Source organism: Myotis davidii, unplaced genomic scaffold (genome assembly GCF_000327345.1).
Source record: "Myotis davidii unplaced genomic scaffold, ASM32734v1 scaffold238, whole genome shotgun sequence".
Taxonomy (NCBI): domain Eukaryota; kingdom Metazoa; phylum Chordata; class Mammalia; order Chiroptera; family Vespertilionidae; genus Myotis; species Myotis davidii.
The window spans coordinates 11,832,395-11,849,284 of record NW_006293779.1 but is presented as its reverse complement, the minus strand read 5'-3'; positions in this window follow the sequence as shown (position 1 = coordinate 11,849,284).

The following is a 16,890-nucleotide window of genomic DNA, read 5'->3' as shown; positions in this document are numbered from 1 at the left end:
CTCACCTTTTCAAAGAGGTAGGTCACAGAGAGAGAGAATAATGCTGGATATTCTGACCCGTGCTGGCCCAAACTCAGAATAAAAGAAAAGAGAAATTCTTCAAGATTTTAGAGACAGAACAAAAGTAACCAGGACACCTTCAGAGGCTTGACGATGGGATTACCTATCACCTGGCTTCCCGTTGGACAATGTTGGCTATTAGAACAATGACACAGGCTTTTGCAAAGTTATGAGATACAATTATTTTGAAAATGGAATCGCAGAACTGAGTCGAATTGAGATTCAAAGGAGAAGACAAAGTAAAGCTATTTGGGTGGTGCCAGGCACAGCATATCACCTCGGAGATTCTCCCAAGAGAGTTGTTGGAGCCTTGATTCTGGCCAACCGGATAGTAAATTCAAGAAAAGTGAGATATCGATTAAAAACAAAACAAAACTGGCCTTGCAAAGAAAGCAAGGAAAAAAGGAAGGAAGGAAGGAAGGAAGGAAAGAAGGAAGGATGGAAGGAAGGCCTATAACAAACAAAACCACACTTCACAAACACCAGTGACCAATAAAACCCCTGGCCTAAGTGATTAGTTTTGCAGAATGTAAACTATTTAAAACTAATATGGATCTTAACATAGAAGGAGGGTAGGGTGAGACAGAGGAGGAGAGTGACATTAACCAGGTGTTTGTCTTGTTGAGGTGAAGCATTTGTACACCCACTGGCTGAGAGGTCGACACGAAATGTACTCGTTTAAGGGTTTTCAACATCGAAAATTAGGATGTACCAAACATTAAAACACCAGAGGAACAAAGTGAACAAAAAAAAACTCAACCAATTAACACAAAAACAAGACAGAGAAATAAAAAGAAGCACCAAGCCAGTGTACAAAACGGAAAACACGAGGGCCCAAAGCAGCCCAGCAGACAATCGCAATGAATAGGACGCCGTCAGCAGGGTGGCAGCTCTGTACTGTTTGTAACTCTCCTAAACCAGCAAGAAACATAAAAGACACAGTTTAAAGGGACTCCCGGATCTCTCCCAGGCACAGTGCTGCACAAACGCCAAAAGAGCAGTATTTGTTCTACAGAAGAGACCATTTAAAGTGAGGATTTCTAAGCGAGACGACCGAGAGACAAGGTATTTAATAACGTGAAAGAAGATATGAACCACGGATTTTTAGACCTCTAACAACCTTGCTTTAAAAAATGCAAAGAAAACTGACCCATCCTATGGGAAACACACAAATCTACATTAAAGAAGAACGTTCTAATACCACGTTTTTCTGAAATTGGCAGACAAAGTAGACAATAAAAAAGGACCGAGAGCGGAGCTCCCAGTCCTGTGCACAACAGATGGGCCACTGACGGGCTGAGCGATTGACCCACGTGGCCAGGCGTGGCCTGGTGGGACCCGAGGCGGCCACAGCCTCGAGTCAATCACCGCAGACTTCACACAGCTCTGCTCATCAGCCGAAGGTGCCATTCAAACAAGTTTCTATGTGAGCTGTGCTCTGACCTGAACACATTTGGGAATGACTGAGGAGCATTAAGTCAGATCTGGGACACGATATGATGAGACACATATTATGATCTCCTATATATGTTTGTATTATGTATTTACATATATTTTTCCATCAGACTATGTATCTATAAAGAAACCATCTTCTTTATAAAAATAGAAATATTCAAAAATATTGACAATGTGTTTTATCTCAAATAAAATCTTAATAAAATTTAACAACTGAAAATGTTTATTATAGGTTTTCTTCTCAGGCTATAATGTAATAAAATTAGAAAATACATCAAAATAATAGCTTACACTAAAAAATATATAGTCAATTTTTTTAAAAAAGTTGTATATACCATCCTGGTAATTTTGTGAACTTTTCTCTGTGTAAATTATATTTCAATAAAAAGAATACATGAAATATTTTAATTGAGTTTTAAATTAAGGAGAAAATTAAAATGTCTATTGAGTAGTAAGTTATAGTGAGTGTACTATATTTTATAAGCTGGAAAGTTTCAGTTTAGTAGTATTCCAAGGAAAATGTATAGTCTTACTTTCATATAAGAGAAAAAAAGATAAAGAATAAAAGAAGAATGCATACAATTAAAGAAGGTAGGAAAAACCATAAAAATAAATCAAAATAAAATGGAAGAATATTTTGACAAAAAGAAAAGTAAAAATATAAAAATCAGACAAAAGTAACAAAAATTTGGACAGTAAAATGAAGTGATGGTCCTTTGAAAACATCAATAAAGTAGAAAATCATCACAAATTAAGCTAAAAAACAAATAAATAAATACTAAAATAATGATAAAGAACAAATATGGAGATTAGAAAATGATCATTAAAATGAAAAAAGAATAATACATTAATTTTGATGAAAGTTGAACAAATAGAAATCATGGGTGATTCTTCTAGTAACATACAATTTTGTAAAACTGAGTCAATAAAACTTAGTACACCTGTCTATTAACATGGCAGAAATGAAGAAAAATAGCCAAGATCCAGCCTTAGGCAAGAGCCCTGTCCAGGCTGCTTTTAAAAATGAGGTATTTCCTAATTCCTGTTGTATTAACTGTTCTCAAGCACAGAAACTTCACAACCAGTTTAATGATACCCTGAGAGTAAAACCCAAACCTCCTTTGCTGACCTCTCACCTGTGTTTCTCACGTGGATGCATGCAGAAGTATCCCTCTCACTCCAATTGAAAAATTAATTTGTTCTTATCAGGAAAGCATATTAATTTTATCAAATGCCTGCCTGCTCTCTATAGAAATTATCATAGGGTTTTTCCTTCTCTGTCTTCTTAGTGTACTAAATTGCTTTAATACATTTTCTAAAGCTGAATTACCCTTGCATAACTAAAATGAATCCTACTCATTCCATTTGCTAAGATTGCTCACTAAATGGCAACCATTCTGCCCAGAGTAATCACACAGGGCAACTTTGTTTTTCAAATCATGAAATATACTATAGTAGGGTTTTATTTGCTAACTAGAGGCCCAGCACATGAAATTCGTGCACAGGTGCGGTCCCTAGGTCTAACCTGGGATCAGGGTCATCTTCTCTAGCTGCCAGCAGCTGACCCTGCCCCCCACCGCCACCCACCCCTGGTTCCCCATTTGCCATCGGGCAATTGGAGCCTGCCAGCCGGGAGGGATAAAGAGAAGGGACCGAAGGTTGGTGGGCAGACCCTGATCAGGCGATTGGGGCCTGCAAACTGGAGGCAGCTCCTGTGTTGAGCGTCTGCCCCCTGGTGGTCAGTGTGCGTCATAGTGACCGGTCATTCTGCCGTTCAGTCCATTTGCATATTACCCCTTTTATTGAATAGGGTATGTAATTCATTTATATATACACCCTTTTTTTTCAAATCTGTTCATTCTGTGATTTTAGCGTGCCTTTATAAATTTTGATACTAGTATTCAGCTATAAAAATAATTAGCAAATGTTTCAGCTTTTTCTGTGCTATAAAAACATAATAGCATAAGAAGTATTTAATCCATAAAGGTTTACTTTTAAAGATATTTTGCACTAGTGCCATTTTATGTGCTAGTGTTAAGTGACTATGTCTTAAATATGTTTTCAAAGTTATAAGTCTATTCAGATTTTGTTTTGTTTTTTCCACATAAGTCAGTTTTGGTAATTTGTATTTTCATGAAAATAAAAACATTTTCAAATTTATTAGTGTTTTGTTCTACAGAGAATTCTCTTGTAATTTAAAATCCATTTCAAAAGTCTGTTTTTTTATGGCTTTTAATTCTGCTTTATCTTCTTTTCCTTGATATAATTTACGAGGGACTATTTTTTTTACTAGTTTTTTTTTCCATAAATTCTACTTAAAATTTTTTTAAATATATTTTTGTTGTTTTCTAACTTATATTATTTATCTTTATGAATTTTCTCTGAGATTTTATTTTCCTTCATTTAACTTTTTGAGCTCGATACTTATTTATTCTCAGTCTTTCTTATTTAATAATAAAAGACAGATTATGGATTTCCTTTAGGTATGTAAATTTTTAAGTTTTCTATGCTGTGTTTTGTTGTAGTTGATTATTAACTTATTAATAACCTATGTTGTCAAATTCGATTTTCTCTTTAAAACAATTATTTAAAGAGTGGTGTTTTCATTTTAAGTTTTTTATTTCTTTACTAGCAGCTTTCTGCTTCACTGTGGAGTCATTGATGAACATGGCCTATAAATCTCTATTTTAGGGACTTTTGTGGTTGTTGAGTTTTATGTTATCAATGTTCTGTGTACATTAGAAAATATGATTATGGATCTAAGCTTATCCAATGCATACTCTAGTCTGTCATTCTATTGTACATTGCCTACTTATTAGAGCAAATTCTGAGGGATCTTAGGTGAAATAAGCCAGTCAGAAAAAGACAACTGTCACGTGATCTCACCCATATGTGAATCTAATGAACAAAATAAACTGATGAACAAAATAGAGCCAGAGACATAGAAGAATGGAACAGACTGTCGAATCTCAGAGGGAAGTGACTAACCAAAGAATTTATATGCATATATGCATAACCCATGGACACAGACAATAGTGTGGGGAAGGCCTGGGGTGGGGGTGCATGGTGGAGAGAGTCGATGGGGAACAACAGGGGACATCTGTAATACTTTCAACAATAAAGATACATTTTAAAAATAAATAAATAAAAATATATTCTTTTAAAAAATGCGTCTCCAATAAATAATTTAACACGCCATAAAAAAATCTTTCTAAGTGTTCGAAAGAATTCTATATTCATTGTAAAGAATACATTTCAGTGATTTGTAATGTCCCAGCTATTGCTTTTTACTTTGAATTCCACTTTGTTATTATAAAATGGCCACTGCAACTTGTATTTTATTTACATTTTTAGGCATATTTTATTCCATTTTTTAACTTTTGTTTTCATAATCTGGTCACATTTATTATGGGTGATAGATACACTAACCTTATTCCAGGGGTGTTCTTTTATTGTTTCTGTTGATTGTGCTTATTATTTCCTCTTTGGTTTTTACTGTATTGACTTGGAAGTTGTTCATTCGATGTCAAGTCCCTTCATGATTACTGCCATTAAATAATGACCTGCATTTCGCTATCAATGTCAAGAATGAAGCAGAAGGTGCAGATTTATGACCTTCAAGCCCAGACAGTTGAAAACTGGAGCTTTCAGAACACAAGGAACGCTTTGCTCTTTCTGTTTTCTGTGTCCTTTTTCTCCCAGGGATTCTCCCTTCTTGTGTCTCACTTGCTCTGTGAGCTGAGCTGGGTCACCTTTAACAACCTCCTGAAAATGTTCATGCATCCAGTGATATTTCTCTGCCTCGACACCTTCTGGAAGGAGGCTGAGTTTGTCAGATGTTGGGAACTAAGATGGGCGCCCAGAGGTTCCGGAGGGAATCCTGCAATTCCTCCATGACTGTCTTCTCCCATCCACCGTGTTCATCCAAAGCTGAGGCATGTTTGGCTGTCTGTGCATGCGTGTCTACAGCAATGGGAGAGGAACCTTGTCCTGATGTGTTCTGACAAGTGACTTCATGCCTCTCCTGCCCTTGTTGCCCATCCTGAGAAATTATCAATGAGTTATGGTGATATTGGTGAGAAGCTAGGGGAGATGGTGTGGAATTGGTTCCATTCATTCCTGCCCAGAAGGGCTTCACCTTGAATGTGGTAAACAGCCTCTCTCTCTCTCTCTCTCTCTCTCTCTCTCTCTCTCTCTTTCTCTCTCCTCTCACCTGTAGCTTCAGCATGCAGTATGAACTGTCACTATTTCCTATTGTTTTAATATTTTTTTAAGTCTTGTTCACTGGCTGATTCACTTCAGTGGGACATTGGGAAGGGAAATGGGCCATCGAGACCTTGGGCATCCTATGTGGTGCTTTATGGTACAATGACCTGTGTTCTGTCTTGCTCCTCACTAGTCTTGAGAGTTTCCTGAGGCTATGAGTCAGCACTATATCTCTATAACATGCAGCATGAGGCTTTCACCTAAAGATGCCCATTATTATTGGTTGGCTGAATATTAAATAAACATGTATTCATATCCATGTTTACATAACTGTAAGCTGCTTTTAATGACCTGTGTTCTGTCTTGCTCCTCACTAGTCTTGAGAGTTTCCTGAGGCTATGAGTCAGCATTACATCTCTGTAACATACAGCATGGGGCTTTCACCTAAAGATGCCCATTATTATTGCTTGGCTGAATATTAAATAAACACCACTCTATTCATATCCATGTTTACGTAACTGTAAGCTGCTTTCGGGGTTAGAAACTTCCTTAGGTTAGTCCCCCAGAACCCAACTGTGAGAAGAAAATTTATATGCAAATGATCTATGCAGAGTGTGCTGCCAGGATAAACCAGTAAGGGAGTGACAGGAGCAGAAAAGGGAAGAGGAGGGAGGAAGAAACCAAGCAAGGATGGAATTACAAGCAAAGCCCCAGACTCTTAATGACGCCACAGGGCAGCTCTGGAGTGTTATCATGCCTCAGAGTTTCTCCCCTTATGTTTCAAGAGCCTCATAGGCCTGGCCGGTTTGGCTCAGTGGATAGAGTGTCAGCCTGTGGACTGAAGGGTCCCGGGTTCAATTCCAGTCAAGAGCACATGCCTGGGTTGCGGGCTCAGTCCCCAGAAGGCCGTATGCAAAAGGCAGCTGATCAGTGATTCTCTCTCATCATTGATGTTTCAATCCCTCTCTCCCTCTCCCTTCCTCTCTCTGAAATCAATAAAAATAAAAAATGAAAATAAAAAAGAGCCTCATATTCTCATACCAGTCCCTTGGCTAAGGGCCTTAGGGGGCTGGGAGTGCTGGAACGATGAGGGAGAATGTAGCCCCCAGGCCCCCTGGCTCTGTGCTTTCAGACAAAGCAGAAGCCCAAAGACGAGTCTCAGGTGAAGCCTTACAAAACCGAGGGACAAACAGGTGCCCCAAACAGTACAAGGGCCCGAGAGGGTTTGGTGAAAACCAGTAGTGTCTGCCACAGAAACCTCCTTTGGATTTTATTTTCATGAGTCCTTGCCCCCTTGGGTGCCATTAGTTCTGTCAAAAGGCCCATTGGACCACTCTGTGGCATCTCCCTTGTCTATAAGCAATGGCAGAAGTGGTTATTTCAGCCACGGGGCAGGACTGGTGTTTCTGTTGCTGAGGATGCTGCGTCAAGCACAGAAAAGGTCCCTGTGGGTCTTTCCTTCTGGAAGATTATTTGGGGTCCCCTGGGGGCTCCTTGCCACATAACGTTCCAGTGGAGGCTCTGGTTGTTGCAAAGAGCAAAAGCTTTACAAGGGAGGGGCATTGCACAGGCATTGCCTCCTTTTGGCCTAGGCTTGCATAGACTTGCACCTGATACACTCACTTTGAAAATGCCTAGCAGCTCTATGTTTATTTATTTACTAGAGGCCCGGTGCACATTGAAAGGAAATTAATTAGAAGAAATATTTTAGAGGCCAAGGAGGGACCTCAGGAGATTGGCTGGCCTGGAAGGGACCGCGAGAGGCTCCAGGGCATGTCTGGCCCATCTCGCCCAGTCCTGATCAGCTGGACCAAAGCAGCAAGCTAACCTACCTACCCTTCAGAGTGTCTGCCTCCTGGTGGTCAGTGCACATTATAGCAACTGGTTGAACGGTTGAATCATCAGATACTTAGCATATTAGGCTTTTATATACATAGATGTTTTTGAGGAACCTCATACTGTTTTCCGAATTGGCTGCATCAATTTACATTCCCACCAAAGTGGACAAGGGTCCCTTTCTGTCACATCCTCAGCAACACTCGTCTCTTGTCTTTGACGAGAACCATTCGAATATTGTGGTTTTGATTTGCATTTCCCTGATGATTAGTGATGTTGAACACCTTTTCATTTAGTTGTTGACCATTAGTATGTATTGTTTGGAAAATTGTTTATTCAGTTCATTTGCCCAGTTTTTAATCAGGATGTTTGTGATTTGCTATTGAGTTGTATGTATGCCTTACACTAGTATATTTATTTTGGATATTAACCTTTATCAGATGAGTTTTTCATATTTTATTAGTTTTTTTTGTTTCTGAAAAACATATTTGGGAAGAATAAGCATTCCTGATATGTGTTTGCTTGTTTTCTATTACCATTTTATTTGCTGTTTATTTAAAGTTTTTTGTACTTTGATTTTCACATTATTTTTTTCTTTCTCATTTGGTAGTTCATTTCATTTCATTTTTTTCTTGTTTTCTAATGAATGCATTTGGCTTCATGTTTTCAAATACTGCTCTAACTTCCAATTTTGAGGTGTAGTATATTCTATTCATTTATCAATATTAATTTCCATTTTTATTTTCTCTTTAACACATGAATTTTTTAAAATGTTAATAGTATTTAATTTCATGTACATTTAACATTTAGTTTAAGTTTTTTTTTAATTTTTTTAATATATTTCATTGATTTTTTTTACAGAGAGGAAGGGAGAGAGATAAAGAGAGTTAGAAACATCGATGAGAGAGAAACATCGATCAGCTGCCTCCCGCACACCCCTCACTGGGGATGTGCCCGCCACCCAGGTACATGCCCTTGACTGGAATCGAACCTGGGACCTTTCAGTCCACAGGACGCCGCTCTATCCACTGAGCCAAACCGGTTTCAGCATTTAGTTTAAGTTTTAACATTCATAATTAACAACATTTAGACTTATAAAAGTACTAGAGGCCGAGTGCACAAAATTCATGCATGGGCTAGGTCCCTAGCAGCTGCTGGTTGCCAGCTGTTGTCTGGGGCCTCCCTCTCCGCGGTTGGCTGGCTGGCCCCGCCCACAAGTCGAACTCCTGATCAAACTCCTGGTCGAACTCCGGGTCAAGGGGACAATTTGCATATTGGGCTTTTATTATAAAGGATTTTATCAACTTCTTAACTCATTTGTTTTTCTCCTGGCTTCGTCTTTTGTCTGAATTATATGCTTTATCATATGTATCACTTAGTCAATGTTGTCATTTAGAAACTGTGTTGTTTTGCCTCTCACATTTAGATAATCAATTAATCTGAAATTGATATTTGTGAAATTAATTGATGTGATAATGCAAAGTAAGGGTCAAGATTTATGATTTCCAATATGAAAATCCATTTTCCCTGGAACCATTTATTGAAAAGGCTAATCTTTTCCCATGGTTTTGCAGAGCCTCTTTGTCATAAACAAATTTATTCTCTCTCTCTCTCTCTCTCTCTCTCTCTCTCTCTCTCTCTCTCTCTCTCTTCTTGTTCACTGTTTATAATATTTCTAGTCTCAGCCCAGAGGTGGTACCACTTCTGTAGCTCTGGGTTCCATGCAATGAGGCAGTTCTAGATCCCCTTCAACACATGTCTTTTCATTTTCCACAGGAGCTCAAATCTTAGCTCCTGGGTCGTACATCCAATACAGATACTCATAGGAATTACTGTGCCTTGCACTCTTGTGCTGTGAACATGAATTCTCTCCTTTTTCCTTTCTTCTGTTGGGAGAAACATGGAAGTGCCTCCCAGCCTGCCTTCATGCCTGCGTGCCAGGAGTATGAATTAATAAATGCTATTTAAAATAAAATTTCTCCATTGGTAAAATATGTCTATTGTCTACTTTGCAAATGGGCGAATTGACTAATGGATAGCTCAGTCCTTGAACAAGGTAATGAAATTGTTTCCATTCAATGTATAGCTTACTGAGTAGTTAGTGCATTTAGCACGTCAGATACACAGCATTAAAAGGAATGAAAGCAAATTCATGACCATCAATGTCTTCTTAGATCTCATTAGAACTTTCAGAAAAGCCCTGTGAGGTGAAAATTACTGGTGATCATTTGGTTCTGAATATTTAAAATCAAATGCTCCAAAAAAAGTTTCTTAAATTGAAAGAATAAAAGGAGCTCTTTTCCACTTAGCTCCTTCTTCCGAAATGCATTTGTTAGAATATCCTGGGCCTGAGGTCACTGTTTTCTGTGGAATACTCATGTGTTCCCAGTGTTACTGGGGGCTAGGGGCATGCCCTACAATAAAGGGTGGTTCTGATCAGAACGTGGGGAGCCATCCAAATAGCCTACAACACCCTCTTCTCCATTTATGTTGCTACCACTCTGGCCCAAGACATGGCCATAACTGCCCAGAAAATTTCACAGTCCTGTATTGTTCTCCCATATTCCACTCTGGTTCTTCGGAACAAGTGGAGTAATTTTTCTAAAATACAGGGTGTCTCCCTAAAATGTGTACACACTCCTGCTTCTCACTCTGCTTCCTCTTATCCCCCCGCCACCGCCCCCCAGCTCACTCCAGCTTCTGCCTTTCTCGGTCTGAAGCAGACTCTGCTTCTGACATCTGCACCAGCTGACTTGTTTTCTGTGAGGCGTGTGGCCTTGACTCCCTTCCAGACCCTTCTCCCTCCTCCCGTACCCATGCCAAGAGAGTGAGGCTCTTGCGTGGTGAGAGGAAGGAGTGAATGACTCAGGAAACCTTCCATGGAGAAGAGTTGGCAGGCGCCTCAGAGCCACTCCTCACTTGCTTTATCAGTTGCACTTTGGGGAGAATGGGGTGGTGGGTGAGACACAAACAGCATAACATGGAAGATATTAATTAGCGTCTGGGAAGCTGGGGCAGGTACTGCCCATGCTACTTCCTTCTGTCTCCTAAAAGAACACAGTGCTCCATGAGCACATCTCAGAATCATCCTGACTCTCCCAGTTCCAGGTCCTCCTTTGTAAAGTGGGAACAATTAGTATCGCTTTGGCCTGGTTTTATTAACCTTAAGTGGGCCTGTGCATGTACAGCTTCTAGCGTAGGTCCTGGTGCCTTGTAGGCACTTGGAAAATGGTAGTTTTTTAAACTCAATGACTTACATTTACAAGATGATATTTCTCTTATCTTTGGCTTTGGAGCCATCGACAATGGAAACAGCTACTCCAGCCACTGCAGCAGCCTTGCACCGTGCTCCCAGGTGGCCGCACACACGTTTCCAAGCCTAGCAGTCCTGGTCCTGGTCCTGCAGTGCCCTAATGACATGTCCATCATGCTGCCCTTCCAGCATTTCCACTCACACTCAGACATACAGGCCCTGGGGCTGGGTTCTCCACACAGCTGAGGGGGCTGGGGTTGGGGGTGGGGCTGTGGGAGAGCCCTGGGAGGCTGTGTGGAAAGGGCTGAACCAGGACTAGCAGGGAGTTGCATATCAATTAATTGAGATATGATAAGTTAGCTAAGGGATCATTTATAAAGCTTTGCCAGTATGGGAATGCATAGCCAATGCAAACATTTCAACAATATAGAAGTACGCAGAGCTCAAAGTAAAAGGCCAGTGCCCACTTGTAAATGTACAACCTACTCTGTTCCCCAGAGGTCACCACGGGTAACGGTTTGGGTGTCCTTCTAAAACTTCTGCTCTGCGCTTACATATACACACATATAGATAGGTTCATGTTAAATACAATCATCTTGCCCTACCCAGTTTGGCTCAGTGGATAGAGCATCATCCTGCAGACGGAAGGGTCCCAGGTTCAATTACTGTCAAGGGTACATGTCCAGGTTGCAAGCTTCATCCCCAGTAGGGGGTATGCAGGAGGCAGCCAATCAATGATTCTCTCTCATCATTGATGTTTCTCTCTCTCTCTCTCTCTCTCTCTCTCTCTCTGGGGGTGTGTGGCTCCCTCTCTCTCTCTCTCTCTCTCTCTCTCTCCCCTTCTCCCTCCATCTCTGAAATCAATTTAAAAAAATCATTTTGAGATTTAGGGCTTCAACATATGGACTTGAGGGGAACACAAACCATCAGTTGTAGCAATAATTAACAGTAAATAAATGAAAGGTAGAGTTTAACTATTGATGCATACAAGAGAAGTGAAGTAGGGTAATATGATGGAGTGTTACAGAAAACATTCCTTTACAGCGAGTGATGAAGACATGCTAATCTGAGGGGAAGGCAGCATGACTGGAGAATGGCAGCTGACCTAGAACATTGGGTTAAGGAGAAAAACAAGGGGGCAATCCTGTATTAAAAAGTTGAAATTTCTTCTCAATTCAGTGGGTTGAAGTTTTTTAAAGAATGGAGTGATAGCGTTTGTTGTATATAGGGTAACCCCCCGCCAAATGTATACACACACTTTGAATAATTGTAGAGGCAGTGTTTATTAGAATGCATTTTCATTTTCAAAATTGAGCTAGCAGCTGTTAAAGTATATATACATTTTTGGGAGACACCCTGTATTTTAGAAAAATGACTCCCCTTGCTCCAAAGAACAAGAGTAGATATGGGAGATCAGTGTGGAATTTTGCAATTGTCTGGGCAATTTATGGTCATGTCTTGGGCCAGTGTAAATGGAGAAGAGTGGAGAGGTTTAAGATATAAGTCAAGGGTGTAATCATTAGGTGGGACTTGAAGTGGGACCAGGGAAAAGGGTGAGGTCCAGGGGCATGTATAGGTTTTGGCTTTGAGCAACTGGGTGGATTATAAGGTGCCAGGGACTCAGATGGAAAGAGCAGTGTTTGGGAGGAGTAGGATGGAAGAACAGGGTGTTTGAGGGAAAATGAGTATCACAGAATGTATTCCTTACTTACTTGTTATGTCTGACATGTTTATTAGACATTTTTGTGCAGATGTTGGCTAGACAGTTGGATAAGTGAGTTCAGAGGTCAGGGCTAGCAATGCAGATTTGTGGGTCAACATTTAGGTATTAGGTACACAAAGCCAGGAGGCCAGGTGAAATTAAACAGAAGGAAGATGTGGCTGGAGAAGAAACTATGTCCCAGAGAGAGCGCTGGGCATTCTACTGCCCAAAGGGCATACAGAGGGGAGAGAAGAACCCGGGAAGGAGACCCCCAGGACACGGAGGGCACAGAAGTGTGTGATGATTCAGGAAGAGGGAAGTTTCAGAAGCAAGTCACGATCGCTGTAGAAGTTCTTTTCTATGACAAATTAAATCTGACCCCCAATACTTTTTCTACGCCTTGGTCTCAAGTCATAATGCTGAGAAGCATACACAAACAGTAAAAAAAAAATGCAGCGTTCAATGTTTTACTGTGAAAGAAAATATATTGTGTGGTTACCCTGCCTCTGGTTTGAATTCAGGGGCCACAGCTGACCAGCTGTGTGGCTGTGAACCAGGGCCTTGGCCTCGGCGAGTTCATTTCGCTCATGTCCACATGGGAACAGTGACATCACTTTGCAGGCTGTGGTGAAGCTTACGAACAACGCAACTACACACCCAACCAATAAGAGGTGCCCAGTCAACCGAAGTGACTGTATTAGATTGCTCCTCCCTCCCCTGTGATAGCCCTGGGAGCAGTTCATGATTAGCCCCGCATTACGTACTACAGAATGGCTGGATGTCTCTGAGCCTCAGTTTCCCCAATTTAAAAGAAAATGGTAATACTTGTTTTGCAGGGTTACTAAGTAAAATCAAGAACATAATAGACTCAGCAAGGTGAAAGTCATGCTTTTCTTCTTCACCTGTCCCCCTGGGCTGCAACCCCATCCCTGCCTATTCTCACTTCCTCCCAGATCCCACAAATGGTGGAAACTGGAGAAAGCATAGCTCTGTATTTTCAGTAGTAGAGATCCTGTTATTGGATATTTGTACAAACAACAACCTACTGAAACCAGACTTACGACTTGAATTAATAATAATAAAAAAAGAAGTAGTTTCTGCAAGTTCTAAAAATATTGCTCAGGAAAAAAAGCCACCCAGACCCCTCGCGCCCAGTGAGGTAAGCCCCGGCTCTCAGCTTAGTAGCTGCTGCTAATTCCCTTTATGCCAACAGGAACGTTAGCCAGGGCAAGGGTATTTTTAACTGGTCTGAACAAACCCATCTTCATCTGCATCCAGCAAGATGTAACCTTAGCAACAGTGTGTATTTTGGGACTGCTTTTCATTTAATGCAAATGAAGCCCCACTGATACACCCGGAATCTGATGACACAGAACTCAGCGTGACCAATGCCTGCGTCTGTGGCCTCCAAGTCTCGTGCCTGCCCCACAAGGTTCTGATCTCCCGTCCCTAGCATCCACCAGCGGGGCCCACGCAGAAATGATTTCCGAGCACTAACTGTTCTTGTTTACTTTCCTCTAAGTCACGTTTGTGTAACTGTCACTCCTGCTGTCAATGGTCTGAAGTGTGGAGAAGCTGGATATTGTCGTGGAAAGAGCTGAGGTTCAGTAAGCAGAGAATTAGAAACGTGTCTAAGCATCTGAACCACAGCGTTATCTATGAACTAGAACAATGGTTCTCAACCTGTGGGTTGCGACCCCTTTGGGAATTGAACGACCCTTTCACACGGGTCGCCTAAGACCAACAATTACATATTGTTTTTGTGATTAACCACTATGCTTTAATTATGTTCAATTTGTAACAATGAAATTGGGGGTCAGCAGCCTCTAGCCCAGCGGTTCTCAACCTGTGGGTCGCCAGCCTGTGAGTCGTGACCTCTTTGGGGGTCGAACGACCCTTTCACACGGGTCGCCTAAGACCAACAATTACATATTGTTTTTGTGATTAACCACTATGCTTTAATTATGTTCAATTTGTAACAATGAAATTGGGGGTCACCACAACATGAGGAACTGTATTAAAGGGTCGCGGCATTAGGAAGGTTGAGAACCACTGAACTAGAGGCAACCATTCACTTAATAATTTTCCTCCCCCGTAAAGCTGTGATTATTAAATAACGTACAATATGGAACGTGATTTGTAGAGAAGTAAAAGGAACATCGATGTGAGGACGCGCCTTTGCAATTAGTGGCTCTCCATCCTGCCTCCCATGACTCCTGGGATGTAAAATTGGTGGCACCGAATGGGATCAAGGTCTCCTTTACAGAAGTGGAAATGGAGATGACAGAGCGGACCTCCCGGCAGACAGGCCCTCCGCTGTCTGTAGCCAACACCTGGTTTGCGTTGCTCGAGCAATGTAGCCATGGACGTACGAGGGATTATTGTCTATGTGGGAGAACAAGACATTCTCATATTTCACCCAAAGTAGAGCAACCAAAACACCTGAGTAACAGAGGGCGTGGCCAGTCCTGTTGGAATAGCTGCAGTTCCCCAGCACTAGTTTCTCAGCCTTTTGCCTGCCATTGCCATGGCCAGCTGTGCTTCAACCCTGTCCATTGTGCACTGGAATAAGCGATTACATGAGTTATTACACTGTCAAATAGTCAGACAATGATTCCATTGTCAAACTGCGAGCATGACTCACCCAGTCAAAGGATCACACTTGGTTAAATCCATGGATAAACCATGGATAGGAAAGAAGGGCTCAAGAGTAGAAATTTGAGTGCATGTAAAGAACTCTATGTGTGTGTGCCTGTTTTTCGAGCTGGGTGTGTCTCATTGTGTGTATGTGTGTGTCTAGGTTCATGAATCTGGGCATGTGACCTTATGAACTAGGGTTCGTAGGCAAGCATAGAATTGTGTGAGTTCATATGATGTTTCTGTGTTACTAAACGTATGTATGCGTCATTTCTGTGTCTTTGTTGTTGTGTATAGCAGGAAGGGAGCAGCTGAGGATTTGGCACCATTTCCTTGTTCATTGAAGAAATATTCACTTAGGGAATGAGCAAACCAGACTTTGAGTCTCTGAGGTCATTGGCTCAGTCAATGGAGGAAATCACGCCCAACAGAGATGGAGAAAAGCTGGCTTTGCTTGTGTGCCTGGACCAGCACGGTGGCAAAATTCTTTGTCCCTGAGTGCTCAGGTGGCAGCTCTGGGGCCCAGGGAAGCCTTTAATGATCTCCAAGGTCATACACAGTATGCCACACAAGGTTTGGTCTTTTCCTTTCTGCTTTTGGTAGGTCTCACTCGTTCCCAGGAGGGATACCATCTGGTGTGCTCCTACCAGTGCAGTTCTAGATAGCATGGCCCTGGCCCATCAGTTCAGTTTTCACTCCCCACAAGGTAGGCCCTAGGATGAGTTCAAAGGCTTATAGGACAGCCCCACTCGTTTCACACTGTGTTTTTATAGTTAGGAAAATAGGGAGTATCCCAGTGGGTGTCCAAGTGGTAGTTTTCAGTGTTCTAAGGAACAGAAAGAAAGCTCAATATTTCCACTGGCTGATGCTAGAGAATTCAGCAGAGATGATGCCTGCCTAGTTCTTTCTGGGTAGGAGAAAGAAGAGCAGCACATCCCAGAAAGGAGGCATGCCCTGCCCAAGGCCCTCAAGGATAAATTGTGGTGGAAACCCAAGTCTCTCAGTTCAGGATCCTTCAAAAGCCCCCTTCCTCTGGGCAGCCTTCTTGTGGTGATTAATGTTTCATGTCTGTTTGAATGGCCACAAGGTGCCCAGATTAAACATTACTTCTGGGAGTGCCTGAGAAGGCATTTCTGAATGAGATCAGCGTTTGAATCAGGGCTCAATGAAGCAGATGGCTCTCCCCAGTGCTGGTGGGTATCACCTACTCAGTTGAGGGCCTGAATAAAACTCCAGGCAGAAGAAAAAATGCACCTTTTTCATCCGTCTCTTCTGCCCTTAGACTGGGATTTGTACCATTGGATCCCCTGATTCTCAGGCCTTGGGACTCAGACTGGAATCACACCACCAGGTATCTTGGGTCTCCAGCACGTAGACAGCAGACTGTGAGACTTCTCAGCCTCCATAATTTCGAGGCCAATTCTGTGTAATAAATCTCCACATCTCCCTATAGCTATAGGTTCTGTTTCTTGAAGGACCCTAATACACTCATTGAACTCTCTTTTCCCAGAAAGCTGACTGAACTCCTCCTGATTTGCCCTGGGGGTTTCTGGAGCATTTGGAGTTTAATTGCAAACACATTGGGCAGCACTTTCCAGCTCACGGGCACTTGGGCCAGCACTTACTCTTGTGTGATCTTCACACATGAGATGTGTTATAGCACTATTCTAAAGACAGAAACTGAAGCTCTGAGAGGACAGCAAGGGGCAAAGCCAGATTCAAAGGCACGCGTCCAGGCATT